Here is a 14,159-nt window from a genome sequence, read left to right as displayed (position 1 = left end):
ATAGCATATATATATAAGTAGGCAAAGCTGATATTGTATTTGAGTTCCTAGTAAAATATCCAATTCTACTCTAGCAGTCAGGGTATAGGTTAAAAACCCCTGTTTGTTAAACTTCAAGACCTGCAAGAATATAGTTCAGAATTAGTTCAATTCAATAAATACAAATATTTATTTTAAATGCATAAATTATATTTCAGATTCCACTGATCTTTCAGAATATTTGGTAGAATATTGCTTATGCTTTTGATTTTGAATTATGTTGCTCATATAAGTCAAAACCTGTATATGTCTTTTTCCCTTGAAAAATTAATATTCATTGCTTAAAGCCAGATGGTATCTCTTCAACACACATGAGACCTGCATACACAATATCTAAATTGCTAGTGGGCTTTGTGTGTGTAGTTTGCAGAACTCTCTCTATATACATTAAATTTTCTAATCAGTAAAAATGCCATCTCTTTTCAAACTGCATAATTAAAGTAGGAAATAAGTGTGTCAGAAGATGAATTGAGATATGCAGCCATTAATGACCTTAAGAACACTATTTTCCGTAACAGTCATATTGGTATTCTAGTGATAATCGAGCAACAAGACATTATTTTGAGGTATTGCTTTTCTTTGCCAGGGATTTGTTGGAAGGAATCTGGAGTTACACAACAAAATTTCACAACCAGCATAATGACAAGTAAAACCCATATAATCAATCAGAGCAAGAAAACAACTAAGATTTGAATTCTGAGATATCAACCATGACCTTAAGTCAATGACATCAGAAGAAAATGTCAAAAATTCCTAAGTAAGCACATTTGGTGCCAGTTGTTCTTCTGTATGGAAAATATACAACTACTTTTCTATAAAAAGAATCATACCTTCCACTTTATGCTACTGCCAATACAGAAAATGTTTCTGTGCTGTTCTGTTCTTTTGTCTGTATAAAAAATTACATGCCAGACATGCAGAGTTAAAATGAGGATAAATTCTAATAACAAACAAACATAAAAATACTGAAAACTTTAGCCATTCTGTTTGGAGAGTACTGCTGACCTAGCAGCAACAATGAAAAACAATAGTAAATGGGTTAAAATGAAAGTATAGATAAATTGTTTCGAGTAATAATAGAAAAGCCTTTAATTTCAGTAAATTTCAGTAAGCAAAATAAATATTGGTAATTTTTTTTTCTTTTTTTTTTTTATGGAAGTCATCAGCATTTGAAATGCTCTACATCTTGAATACCGGTAATAGTACTACCAGGGATATTCAAACAAAAATGAAAAGGAAAGGCAAATGGAAGAACAAAGTCCAATCTAACCAAAAATCATCAAAGAATTAATGATAATGACCTGATTTCATGCCCAAGATCTTAGCAGACCATCCTGCTAACTTGAGAATTAAGCTATTATTAGTATTAAACAGGTTTAATACTACCTGTTATTGTTTGGAACCATTAACTCACAGCTTCTATTATCTTAATTTTTTTAAGACAACTTAAATGATTTATGAACTTACTAGCTGAAATGATGATACACCACATCATCTAAATAAATGTTCTTTGTTCTAGGAAAACAAGTCAGTAGGGGGCTTAGTATAGTAATTATCTTTAAAATATTAGATTTTGAAAGTGGATATATTCTGGAAATGGATTATGGTAATGTTCACAAAAAATAAGATTCACTCTCCTCCTTTTCATTTGATTTTTCTTAGGATCTATGATTAATTACACCAAACAAATAAGAAGAAATGCAAAGATTGTCAAAACACAGACTCCTGCAGTGTATTACAAAATAAAACAAAAAAAAATACAGAAAGTAATGTTGGCATCAGTATTCTCTTTTGTTGCCAAGTTTAAACACCCTTGTATTCTTGTCAAACAAACTGACTCCTGAGAATCCTCCTTGTCTTGCTGGCTCAGCCAGCACCATTCCCCAGTATCTTATCCAGTGCTAGCACTTGTTTTGAAACCCAGTAATTTAATACTCAGCTAACAAAATGGAGTAGGATGTTAGGGAGGAGGCCTGATTCTGGTCATTGGCAAAACATCTTGAAGATATTTGAATGCTGTAGAATTGGGTTCTGATAAATTTCTTGTTTTTCTGAAAATCCTGTAAGATTCAGTAGGAAACCAGTATCTCTTACAAATATAGTGTTTCATCAGGGCGTGGTCATGCTCTTCCCTAGACCTGCAAAGACTGACTTAGAGCCAAAGTTGTAGAAAGTGTCAGCTTGATTTCTTATGTGTTCGTTCCTGAGTGAGAAGCTCTAGGCCATACGACTTCTCTACTGTGATGCCTCACATATACAACAGAGATGGAAAAGGAGGGACATTTTGGAAATCAGAACTCACTACTTCCTCTTGGTTCTTTCTGCATGCCCTCATGCTTGTCTCCCTCATGTCTCCTGGGCCCCAAGCATCCACAGGAGCTCAGATTCTTTTATCTTTGCTCTTGGAGATAATCTTACTTTGGGCAGACCTAATTCATAACTGGGATTGTGAAGACATACCTAAATGTGTCCAGTCCTTATCTCCTGCACCTCCTTTTTTCATCTGAGGGGTTCCTTAGTCTGCCAGTGCTTTTGTGGTAGTCATAGGACCATCACTGAAAGACTCCTCTGACTTTGTGAATGTCCATCTGATGTAATCTCTAACTCTTCGATATTACTGGTGAACCAAACTAGATTCCAGATTTAATTCATGTGAAAGTATTTTAAAAACTTTCCTGTGATGTAAATGTAGCTTCTCATTTTAAATTACGTTTCTTTTTTTTTCTTTCTACCTCATCACAGACATGTACCTTCCAGAGAATCCACTTGATAAATAGGTCAAGAAACTAATATAATTTTGATAATAGCAATTACTAGTTGTAAAGCACTGCTGGCTGATATATGTTTAGGCCCTAGAGGTAAGACAGAAATACTTTCCTATGAAAGGGAGCTTTGCATTTGAAACAAAGAGCTGGAAATCTAACGCTTTTGCAGAACACTGTCTAGATATTGCTAGACCTGGAAATACAGTCATTTAAAGCTTTTATCTTGCTCAAGTATGTACTTATACAAGTAGCTTCAGCAAAATCGATTGTTTAAATTTTGACAGGTCTTTGTTGTCCTCAACTACCTAGACTAATAGAGGCTGTTAAAGTATATTGCAATCAGAAACAAAACTTATTGATATTTTTCAGATCCATAGGTTCTTAAGAAATATTGTACAGTTATTTTATTTTTCAAATCCTTTTTTTTTCCTATAAGAAACCCCAATTGTTTAATTCTTCAGAAAATAAATTAATGTCTTTTTGTTCTGTGTAGCTATACAGCTTGCAATAATGAGGCCACAGTGCTGGATTACAAACTACAGTGAAAATCTCTCACTTCACTATCCCAGAAATTTTCTTTAAGCTGTTCTTCTCTATTCCCAATCTATGAACCACCGTATTTAAAAAAAGGACTTTGTACATTCAGTAGATTAGGCCTTTGTAAACCTTCTGAGAATGAAGATACATCTGATTACTGTACCTTTTATCCACGAGGTTGAATGGAAAAATCTCTAAAGCAAGCTGACCAATTATGATGGAGGCTAGAACCAATTTACTGATACGGTGAACTACTGGAATAGGCAGATAGAACTCTTTCTGCTATTTATTTCCTACTGATATGGCAGTTGTGGAAGATAAATTTGTTTTCTTTTTCATACTTTTACAATCCTAGTTCTCAGCTGCCCTGCAGTGACACCGCATGCAATTCAATGCCCAAGGAAGCAAAGGCTCTGAAAAGTTGAAAGCAATGGCTGACCAGTTTGCTAAGCTACCCATTGAAAGCTACCTCACACTGTCACCTGATAAAGTCAAAGGTTTCTGACTACAGACTATTTCTTTACTCAACTTCTGCTGTACTAATTTGCCCCCCTCCTCCAAAAAAATAAAAATAGAAAAAAATCCTGTTCTGTTCCTCTGTAACTACCTTTCTCATCCATTGTGGGTTTTGCATGTTAAGAAAACTGAGGTGCACAGCTGAGACAAGTTCCTATCCAGTTTCCAAAGAAACAGTCTTATTTAAAAAAGACAATACCTCTGGTGCTTCCAGTATCAAATGAGCCCTTCCAAAAAATTATCCATGATAATGGCTTCTAGAGTATGATCAAATACATACATGAATTAACATCACCAAGAAATGCCACACCATTGTTTCCTTAGATTTTTTTAAAGGGATGACAAAAGCCATCTCTTTTCAGTCCTCCATTTCACTAAACATTTGTATTGGAAGAAATTGTTGAAGATATTTACTAATTCCTCTCAATGTCCAAAAATTCCTAAATTATCAGTTGAAAGCAGCCTTGGGCAGAGCACAAGGAAATATCATTCCAGACTATAAAATGGGGAGAAAAGTGCAAATCAGGGCACGCTGTTGTGCACACACACAATTGAATCTGCCTTTTTTTTTTTTTTTACTAATGATGTATGTCGAAGGCATATATGTGTGAAGAAATTTGGTGATTTAATATCTTTATCGATGATCTGGATGAGGGGATCGAGTGCGCCCTCAGTAAGTTTGCAGACAACACCAAGTTAGGTGCGTGTGTCGATCTGCTCGAGGGCAGGAAGGCTCTGCAGGAGGATCTGGATAGGCTGGACCGATGGGCTGAGGCCAATTGTATGAGGTTCAACATGGCCAAGTGCCGGGTCCTGCACGTGGGGCACAACAACCCCAAGCAGAGCTACAGGCTGGGAGATGAGTGGCTAGAAAGCTGCCTGGCAGAGAAGGACCTGGGAGTATTGGTTGATAGTCGGCTGAATATGAGCCAGCAGTGTGCTCAGGTGGCCAAGAAGGCCAACAGCATCCTGGCTTGTATCAGAAACAGTGTGGCCAGCAGGGCTAGGGAAGTGATTGTCCCCCTGTACTCAGCTCTGGTGAGGCCGCACCTCGAGTACTGTGTTCAGTTTTGGGCCCTTCACTACAAGAAGGACATCGAGGTGCTCAGGCGAGTCCAGAGAAGGGCAACAAAGCTGGTGAGGGGTCTGGAGAACAAGTCTTATGAGGAGCGGCTGAGGGAGCTGGGATTGTTCAGCCTGGAGAAGTGGAGGCTTGGGGCGACCTTATCGCACTCTACAGGTACCTTAAAGGAGGCTGTAGTGAGGTGGGGATTGGTCTATTCTCCCCCGTGCCTGGTGACAGGACGAGGGGGAGTGGGCTAAAGTTGCGCCAGGGGAGGTTTAGGTTGGATATTAGGAAGAGCTTCTTTACGGAAGGGGTCGTTAGGCATTGGAATAGGCTGCCCAGGGAAGTGGTTCAGTCACCATCCCTGGAGGTATTTAAAAGATGTTTAGATGTAGAGCTTAGTGATATGGTTTAGTGGAGGACTTGTTCATGTTAGGTCAGAGGTTGGACTATATGATCTTGGTGGTCTCTTCCAACCTAGATGATTCTGTGATTCTGTGATAGTTGTAGGCTAGAATATGTTGATGGGTGAGTAAAATTAAATTAACTTCAATGCTGGTCCCACTTAACTTCCCATACAAGTGATAAACCATACTAATGAGTGTTCAAATAGTCTTCAGTCTTTTTCACTTTACCCTATAGGTTCAACTCCCAAAGTATTCAGAACATATGAGAGGAAACCAATATGCCTTAATACAAAATGAACTTGAGTTTGAAAGCATTACTTTGTAATCATTTTGAGTTGTTCATGAACACAAGCCTTTTTAAAACAACTTCTCAGTGAACACTTCTCAAACCACATAAACATCATTTTGCACAGAGCTACTCAGTACTTTAAGAGACAATTTCTTCTCCCTTTGCAGAATACTGCTGAATAGTATTTTACACTTGTTAGGAACACTTACCTCTATACTTACTAAAACATAGTCCACTATCATAATCAACATCTTATAACTTTTCCCCCCGATTCCTAGGATTTTAAGGTTTTGCAAAGTAATTTCTCCCAGAACAATTTTATTCTGAAGATTAGAAACCTTTTTTAAATAGCCAGCCTGGACTTACTGTAGCCAGTTTATATCAATTTGGCTTTGTGACAGCTTTTTGTTGAAATAGTTCATATCACTGTATGCTATGTATATTTTCAGTAATTGTATCCTCTTCCAGCTCTCTCTCTTTTTTTTCTTTTTTTTTTCCAAATGTTCCAAACTTTTCAGACTTGAAAGAAAAAGCGAGGCTTTTCTTTTCCCTGATTTTTCAAATATGTTTCAGATTTTAAATCATTTTACTTGAACAAAACTAAACAATATCCCTGAGGAAATTTCCTCAGGACCTTATTCGATAGCATAAATACTTCCATATGTTTGTAGAAATTACCTTTTCTGATACGATATATATTTTTTGCATAATTTCACAATCACTCTTTCCATCCTGGTAACATCTTTTCTTGTTTTATTTGTATTTAAATTCCTTTGTCCATGTAGCTGATTTACATAAGCAGCACATGATTCCTATTGTGTATTAAATAAATTATAAAATCAGGTTCCCTTGCTGAAATACTTGCTGTTATTAACAACACAAGCCACCTTCCATAAAATAGACACAGCATTCCCACCAATTTAGCAGTTTTCAGCAGGCAAGCAGGTGCTTCCCTGACATTTCTCTTCATAGATTACTGGCAATAAATGCCATCAGAAACTGCAACAATTAAATTTCCTGCAGAAGGATATTTCGTATGTAAAAGTATAGAAATATTACTCCACCACAGATTCACCATAAATAGTCCACCTTCCCCAACTTATAACAACATTGGTGACATCAGTTGCAATTATTTAGTGTTCTGCAAAACCTGGTTTAAAACATTGTATATTGGTTTAAAACATGTATATTTTGTTTCTTCCATCTCTATCCTGTAACACTGAAAGTTCTTTGAGGAGCTAAGCATTCTACAGGATCAGCTTGTTTGCCTGTGGACATAACTGACCTTTAGTATATAGATTAAAATACGGGTGAGAGTAGATTTTTCTACTGCTACTCTCCCATAATTTATGCATCAGTTGTTTTTCTCAAATGGTTGTTTTATGTACAGAAAGCTAGATAAGGCAAAGTGTAATTTTATTTCTTTGTGTTTCATATGCTTAAATTAAGACCTCCCATAAGAAATTGGGCTCAGTTAATAGGTACATTTTCTCAGTACCAACCTTTGACATTATCTTCACAATTTATAACAAATTCATGGTAAAACAGAAGGAAAACAGAAATGCTAGCATAGAGTCCATATATTGATATATTTTCTTAAGTGTTTTAGTTTTGAAGCTGGAGTCCATCTATTTTAACTGCAAGCAGATTATACAATGTAAGAAGTGAAAAAAAAAAAAAAAGAAAAAAAATTGCCAAACATTTTGGAAAGTAATTACTATATACATGTAGGTGAAACCGAACTTTAAAAATAGTCTGTCTCCTGCCATACAAATGACAGTACTGGTGTGGCAGGTATGGACTCTCAGGGATGAAGAGAAGAGAAAAGGGAAAGGAGGCCCTCCTGTCATCACTGTTTGGAGTGGCACCTTTTTTTCTTGGCCATATGATTCAGATAAGTCAATACAGGCCTGTGTTTTCCTCTCTTTCTTCTCCTTCCTTACCTCTACATTTTAATCAGGACAGTGTCCCTGTGGGATCATTTTCATCAGGTAAAAGATAGGTGAGGCAATGAACAGACCAATTAGATCAAGATACTTTAGCCTGAGAAAGCTTATAGACAAGCAACAGGAATTAAATTTACGGTGTGTGGTTTGTAACAAGGTCACCATGTTCTGCACTACTTGCTAATGGGACCATATTTTATAAGGGAACTTTGCAGTTAGGTTTGTACTGGGAGAACTAAATTTAAAAAAAAATAATAATAATAATAATAAAGGCAGTTTTCTATTTATTTTGGTAGCTTGTGCCTCTTTCCAGCTCATTTGTTGAAGAGAATAAGCAGAGGATAGGAATAAATACAAATGACACTCTCTTTGGGTTTGCATAAATTAAAGTCAATTAAAACCTATGCAGAAATATTACAGATATGATTACAGATCTAGAAAACCTAACAATGCTTCTGTAATGATGGCTCAGAAGAGAAAAAATCTTAAGGACCTGATTGAAAGAGCTGAAATGAAATACTATTCCATCTTTCATGTTTTTAGCAAGATAATTTTTGTACAGTGTTGACTAATACAGAATAATAGGAATGAAATATGCTATCTCAGTCTCTGCATTATTCGCTTTACATTATTGGTCCTGACAGCTAGCTTTTAAAATGCAATAAATATAGGACAAAGCTGTTCTGTTTAGACAAGCCACTTCATAAAGCATATTTCCAAATCACACTTTCTTTTCAAAATGTGTTTAATTTCTCTATAATATGGCAAAAGAGCCCACTACAAAATTGACCTGCAACAGAGTGCCCTCTACTGCATGCATTTAGGAAAGAAAAATAAAGCAAGTTCCTTAAAAATAAAAGCTTTACATACTGAGACCAGCAGATTTGTTACAGGGCACTGGACTTTGAAATAAAGAACGGCATATGCATGTAGGCATATATCACTCTTTCCTTCTAAAGAAATGTATACCACTAGGGAATAATAATTTGAAGTAGGTATACAATTTGCACAGACGGTTTTGTTGTTTTAAATGTAATCAGTAGGTGTTGTTCCATGCCAAAATGGTCTGTGTTTATAGGCTAGAGAATTATTAGAGAAGTTAACAATTTGTCCTGCGTTGCACCACTGTCACCGCTTTCTCTGCTTCTGGGAAGGATCTATAACAATAAGTCTCTCTGCTTATAGATTTGTTCTTTCAGACCTTATTCTCTCATGTTTTCTCATTTCTTCCCTTCTTTCCATTTGCCATTGACTCACGACCATTAAACTGAACTCTCTTTTTCATTCCATGTCCTTGATAAACCTATTAGGTGTTACTGAGTTAAACCTCTTGCGAATGATTAAGAAGGTATTTCGCCAGTGTTGCCTTAAAAGACTGAAAACTGACAGGTTACAAATATATAATGAAAGTGATTCTATAGCCAGGCACAAATTCTCAAGCAGATCTATACTTTTGAAATCTTACCCAGTTTTTTCCCTTTTTTCCTCAGCCTGACTTGGGCCAGTCTACTGCTGAGATTTCTGTTGGAACAAACACTTTAATATCTTTATCGATGATTTGGATGAGGGAATTGAGTGCACCCTCAGTAAGTTTGCAGATGACACCAAGTTGAGGGGAAGTGTTGATCTGCCAGAGGGTAGGAAGGCCCTGCAGAGGGACCTGGACAGGATGGGTCGATGGGCAGAGGACAATGGGATGAGGTTCAACATGGCTAAGTTCCAGGTCCTGCACTTCGGCCACAAAAACCCTATGCAGTGCTACAGGCCTGGGGGAAGAGTGGCTGGAAAGCTGTGCAGTGGAAAAGGATCTGGGGGTGATGGTCAATGCTCACCTGAATATGAGCCAGCAGTGTGCTCAGGTGGCCAAGAAGGCCAACGCCATCCTGGCTTGGATCAGGAATAGTGCAGCCAGCAGGGCCAGGGAGATGATCATCCCCCTGTACTCTGCTCTGGTGAGGCCGCACCTCGAGTACTGCGTTCAGCTTTGGGACCCTCACTACAAGAAGGACATCGAGGCCCTGGAGCGTATCCAGAGAAGGGCTACAAAGCTGGTGAAGGGCCTGGAACACAAGTCCTGTGAGGATTGGCTGAGGGAACTGGGGTTGTTTAGTCTGGAGAAGAGAAGACTCAGGGAAGACCTTATTCATCTCTGCAACTACCTGAAAGGAAGGTGTGGGGAGCTGGGGGTTGGCCTCTTCTTGCATATAACCAGTGATAGAACTAGAGGGAATGGCCTCAAGTTGCACCAGGGGAGGTTTAGGTTGGAAATGAGGAGACATTTCCTCTCAGAAAGAGCACTCAGGAGTTGGAACGGGTTGCCCAGGGAGGTGGTGGAGTCACCGTCCCTGGGGGTGTTTAAGGAAAGGTTGGACGTGGTGCTTAGGGACTTGGTTTAGTGAGTGATATTGGTGGTAGGGTGACAGTTGGACCAAATAATCTTTGAGGTCTTTTCCAACCTTAATGATTCTATGAACTTCCATTAAAATTAACAGGGACTCTTAGACCTCAGTCCCTCAGGGATAAGAAAGCTACTTCTCTAAACACGTGAATAAACTAATGTAAAGTCTTTTGAGTTACTTTTGAAATGCCCTTATTTGTACAGTGAAGCCTATGCTTTGCCAGCAGTATCTTTGAAGCCACAATTTCATTTGTAAAGTATCAGTTTACGTCTCGATGAGCAGCACTGAAAGCAATTAAACTGGATCTTTCTTCATTCACAGATTCACAGATTCACAGATTTTTCTAGGTTGGAAGAGACCTCAAGATCATCGAGTCCAACCTCCGACCTAACACTAAGTACTCCACTAAACCATATCCCCAAGCTCTACATCTAAACGTCTTTTAAAGACCTCCAGGGATGGTGACTCCACCACCTCCCTGGGCAGCCCGTTCCAATGCTTAATAACCCTTTCGGTAAAGAAGTACTTCCTAACATCCAACCTAAAACTCCCCTGTCGCAACTTTAGCCCATTCCCCCTCGTCCTGTCACCAGGCATGTGGGAGAATAGACCAACCCCCACCTCTCTACAGCCTCCTTTCAGGTAACTGTAGAGAGCGATGAGGTCGCCCCTGAGCCTCCTCTTCTCCAGGCTGAACAAGCCCAGCTCCCTCAGCCGCTCCTCGTAAGACTTGTTCTCCAGACCCCTCACCAGCTTGGTCGCCCTTCTCTGGACTCGCTCGAGCACGTCCATGTCCTTCCTGTAGCGAGGGGCCCAAAACTGAACACAGTACTCGAGGTGCGGCCTCACCAGAGCCGAGTACAGGGGCACAATCACTTCCCTCGACCTGCTGGCCACACTGCTTCTTATACAGGCCAGGATGCCGTTGGCCTTCTTGGCCACCTGGGCACACTGCTGGCTCATATTCAGCCGACTATCCACCAATACTCCCAGGTCCTTCTCGGCCAGGCAGCTTTCCAGCCACTCATCTCCCAGCCTGTAGCTCTGCTTGGGGTTGTTGCAGCCCAGGTGTAGGACCCGGCACTTGGCCTTGTTGAACTTCATGCAGTTGACCTCAGCCCATCGCTCCAGCCTATGCAGATCCTCCTGCAGAGCCTTCCTGCCCTCGAGCAGATCGACACACGCACTTAGCTTGGTGTCATCTGCAAACTTACTGAGGGTGCACTGGACGCCCTCATCCAGATCATCAATAAAGATATTAAAGAGGACCGGCCCCAGTACCGAGCCCTGGGGGACTCCACTAGTGACCGGCCTCCAGCCAGATATGACTCCATTCACCACAACTCTCTGGGCCCGGCCATCCAGCCAGTTTCTAACCCAGCGAAGCGTACGCCAGTCCAAGCCCCGAGCAGCCAGTTTCTTGAGGAGAATGTTGTGGGGAACGGTGTCAAAAGCCTTACTGAGGTCAAGGTAGACCACGTCCACAGCCTTTCCCTCATCCACCAAGCGCGTCACTTGGTCATAGAAGGAGATCAGGTTCGTCAAGCAGGACCTGCCTTTCATAAACCCATGCTGACTGGGCCTGATCGCCTGCTTGCCCTGCAAGTGCCGCGTGATGACCCTCAAGATAATCTGCTCCATGAGCTTCCCCGGCACTGAGGTCAAACTGACAGGCCTATAGTTCCCCGGGTCTGCCCTGCGGCCCTTCTTATAGATAGGCGTCACATTGGCTAGCCGCCAGTCAACCGGGACCTCCCCCGATAGCCAGGACTGCCGATAAATGATGGAAAGCGGCTCGGCCAGCTCCTCCGCCAGTTCTCTCAGTACCCTCGGGTGGATCCCATCCGGCCCCATCGACTTGCGCACATCCAAGCTCCGTAGCAGGTCGCCAACCATTTCCTCATGGATAGCGAAGGCCACATCCAGCTCCCCATCCCCTTCCACCAGCTCAGGGCACTGGGTGTCCGGAGAACAACCGGTATTGCCGCTAAAGACTGAGGCAAAGGCGGCATTAAGCACCTCAGCCTTTTCCTCATCCTTAGTAACTAGGTTTCCCCTCGCATCCAGTAAAGGATGGAGATTCTCCCTAGTCCTCCGTTTCGCGTTGATGTATTTGTAAAAGGATTTTTTGTTGTCTTTAACGGCAGTAGCCAGGTTGAGCTCCAGATGAGCTTTGGCCTTTCTAATTTTCTCCCTGCACAGCCTCGCTACATCCTTGTAGTCCTCCTCAGTGGCCCGCCCTTTTTTCCAAAGATTATAAACCCTCTTTTTTCTGCTAAGCTCCAGCCGCAACTCTCTGTTGAGCCAGGCCGGTCTTCTTCCACGCCGGCTCATCTTTGGGCACGTGGGGACGGACCGCTCCTGTGCCATCACGATTTCCTTCTTGAGGAGCGCCCAGCCTTCCTGGACTCCTCTGCCCTTCAGAACCGCCTCCCAGGGGACTCGGCCAACCAGCGTCCTGAGCAGCTCAAAGTCAGCCCTCCGGAAGTCCAAGACAGCAGTTTTACTGGTCCCCTTCCTGGCCTCGCCAAGAATAGAGAACTCTACCATTTCGTGGTCACTCTGCCCCAGACAGCTTCCGACCACCACATCTCCCACCAGTCCTTCTCTGTTTGTGAAGAGAAGGTCTAGCGGGGCACCACCCCTGGTAGGTTCACTGACCAGCTGCGTCAGGAAGCTATCTCCCACGCTCTCCAGAAACCTCCTAGACTGCTTTCTCTGTGCCGTGTTGTGTTTCCAGGATATGTCCGGGAAGTTGAAGTCCCCCACGAGGACAAGCGCCGACGATTTTGCAACTTCTGTCAGTTGCCTATAAAACTCCTCATCCGTCTCCTCATCCTGGTTCGGCGGTCTATAACAGACCCCCACCAGGATGCTAGCCTTGCCGGCCTTCCCGCGGATCCTAACCCACAGGGATTCAACCTTATCATTCCCAGCCTGGAGTTCTACAACATCGAAAGATTCTCTAATGTAGAGAGCCACGCCACCTCCCCTTCTGTGCTGCCTGTCCCTCCTGAAGAGCCGATAGCCAGGCATTGCAGCACTCCAGTCGTGGGAGCGGTCCCACCACGTCTCCGTGATGGCAACCAAGTCGTAGCCTGCCTGCTGCACAATGGCTTCCAGCTCCTCCTGTTTGTTACCCATGCTGCGTGCATTAGTGTAGATGCACTTCAGCTGGGCCATCGCCTTCTTCCCCGGCCTAGCCATTGTTTCCCCCGGCACAGCTCCGACAAGCCTTGTTTGAGCCCCGTCCCCCTTCTTACCTAGTTTAAAGCTCTCTCTATGAGCCCCGCCAGCTCCTGGCCTAGGATCCGTTTTCCCCTTGGAGATAGAGACCCATCTGGGGCCATCAGGCCGGGTGCCGAGTAAAGCTCCCCATGGTGAAAAAACCCAAAATTTCTATGCTGGCACCAGCCTCTGAGCCACCTATTAACCACATGAGCTTTCCATGTCCTCTCCGTGCCTCTCCCTTCCCCCGTAGGGATGGACGAGAACACCACCTGCACTCCCGCTCCCTCCACCAATCGTCCCAGCCCCCTATAGTCCTGTTTGATGGCCCTGAGGCTTCTCTTTTCAACATCATCGCTGCCAGCCTGGACTATCAAAAGCGGGTAATAGTCAGAGGGGCGAACCAGGTTTGGAAGCTTCCTGGTAACGTCTCTGACCCTGGCCCCAGGGAGGCAGCACACTTCCCTATGTGTGGGGTCAGGCCGACAAATAGGGCCCTCCGTTCCCCTGAGGAGGGAGTCGCCCACAACAATCACCCTTCTTTCTTTCTTGGTGGAGGCAGTCCTGAGGCGTGGAGTCAACTTCCTCACCTCAGGCATCCTCCCGGGTAGGCTTCCTACCTCATCCTCACCCACCGGTCTCTCCAGCTCCAGGGCCTCAAACCTATTGTTCAAGGGCACCTGGGAAGGCGGCGCTGGAAGGGGAGGGCATCTCCTGCGAGGTCGAGCAGGGACCTGCCTCCATTCCTCCTCAACTCGCAGGTCCCCTCCCTCTGCCCGATGGCAACAGGGCAGGGGGTCCACCCCCCTTTGGGGCGTCTCACCCTGGTCCCTCTCCCTCCGGTCCTGCAGGGAGTCGCTCCACCAGTCTATCTCCCGCTCGCACTCCCTGATATCCCTCAGCCTCTGCACCTCCTCCTTGAGCTCTGCCACCATGCGGACCAGGTCGTCCACCTGCTCGCACCTCA

At 42.9% G+C, this 14,159-nt stretch overlaps 1 protein-coding gene across 4 annotated transcripts in view; it reads right to left on the bottom strand.

Annotated features, from left to right (window-relative positions):
• Nucleotides 1-14,159, bottom strand: part of BRINP3 (BMP/retinoic acid inducible neural specific 3) — a 237,490-nt gene that overhangs the window by 204,320 nt on the left and 19,011 nt on the right. The gene's annotated exons all lie outside the window — the stretch shown is intronic.

The sequence above is a fragment of the Anser anser genome, assembly GCF_964211835.1.
Source record: "Anser anser genome assembly, chromosome: 8".
NCBI lineage: Eukaryota > Metazoa > Chordata > Aves > Anseriformes > Anatidae > Anser > Anser anser.
The sequence above is the reverse complement of the archived record's forward strand: the minus strand, read 5'-3'. Positions and strand labels throughout refer to the sequence as shown.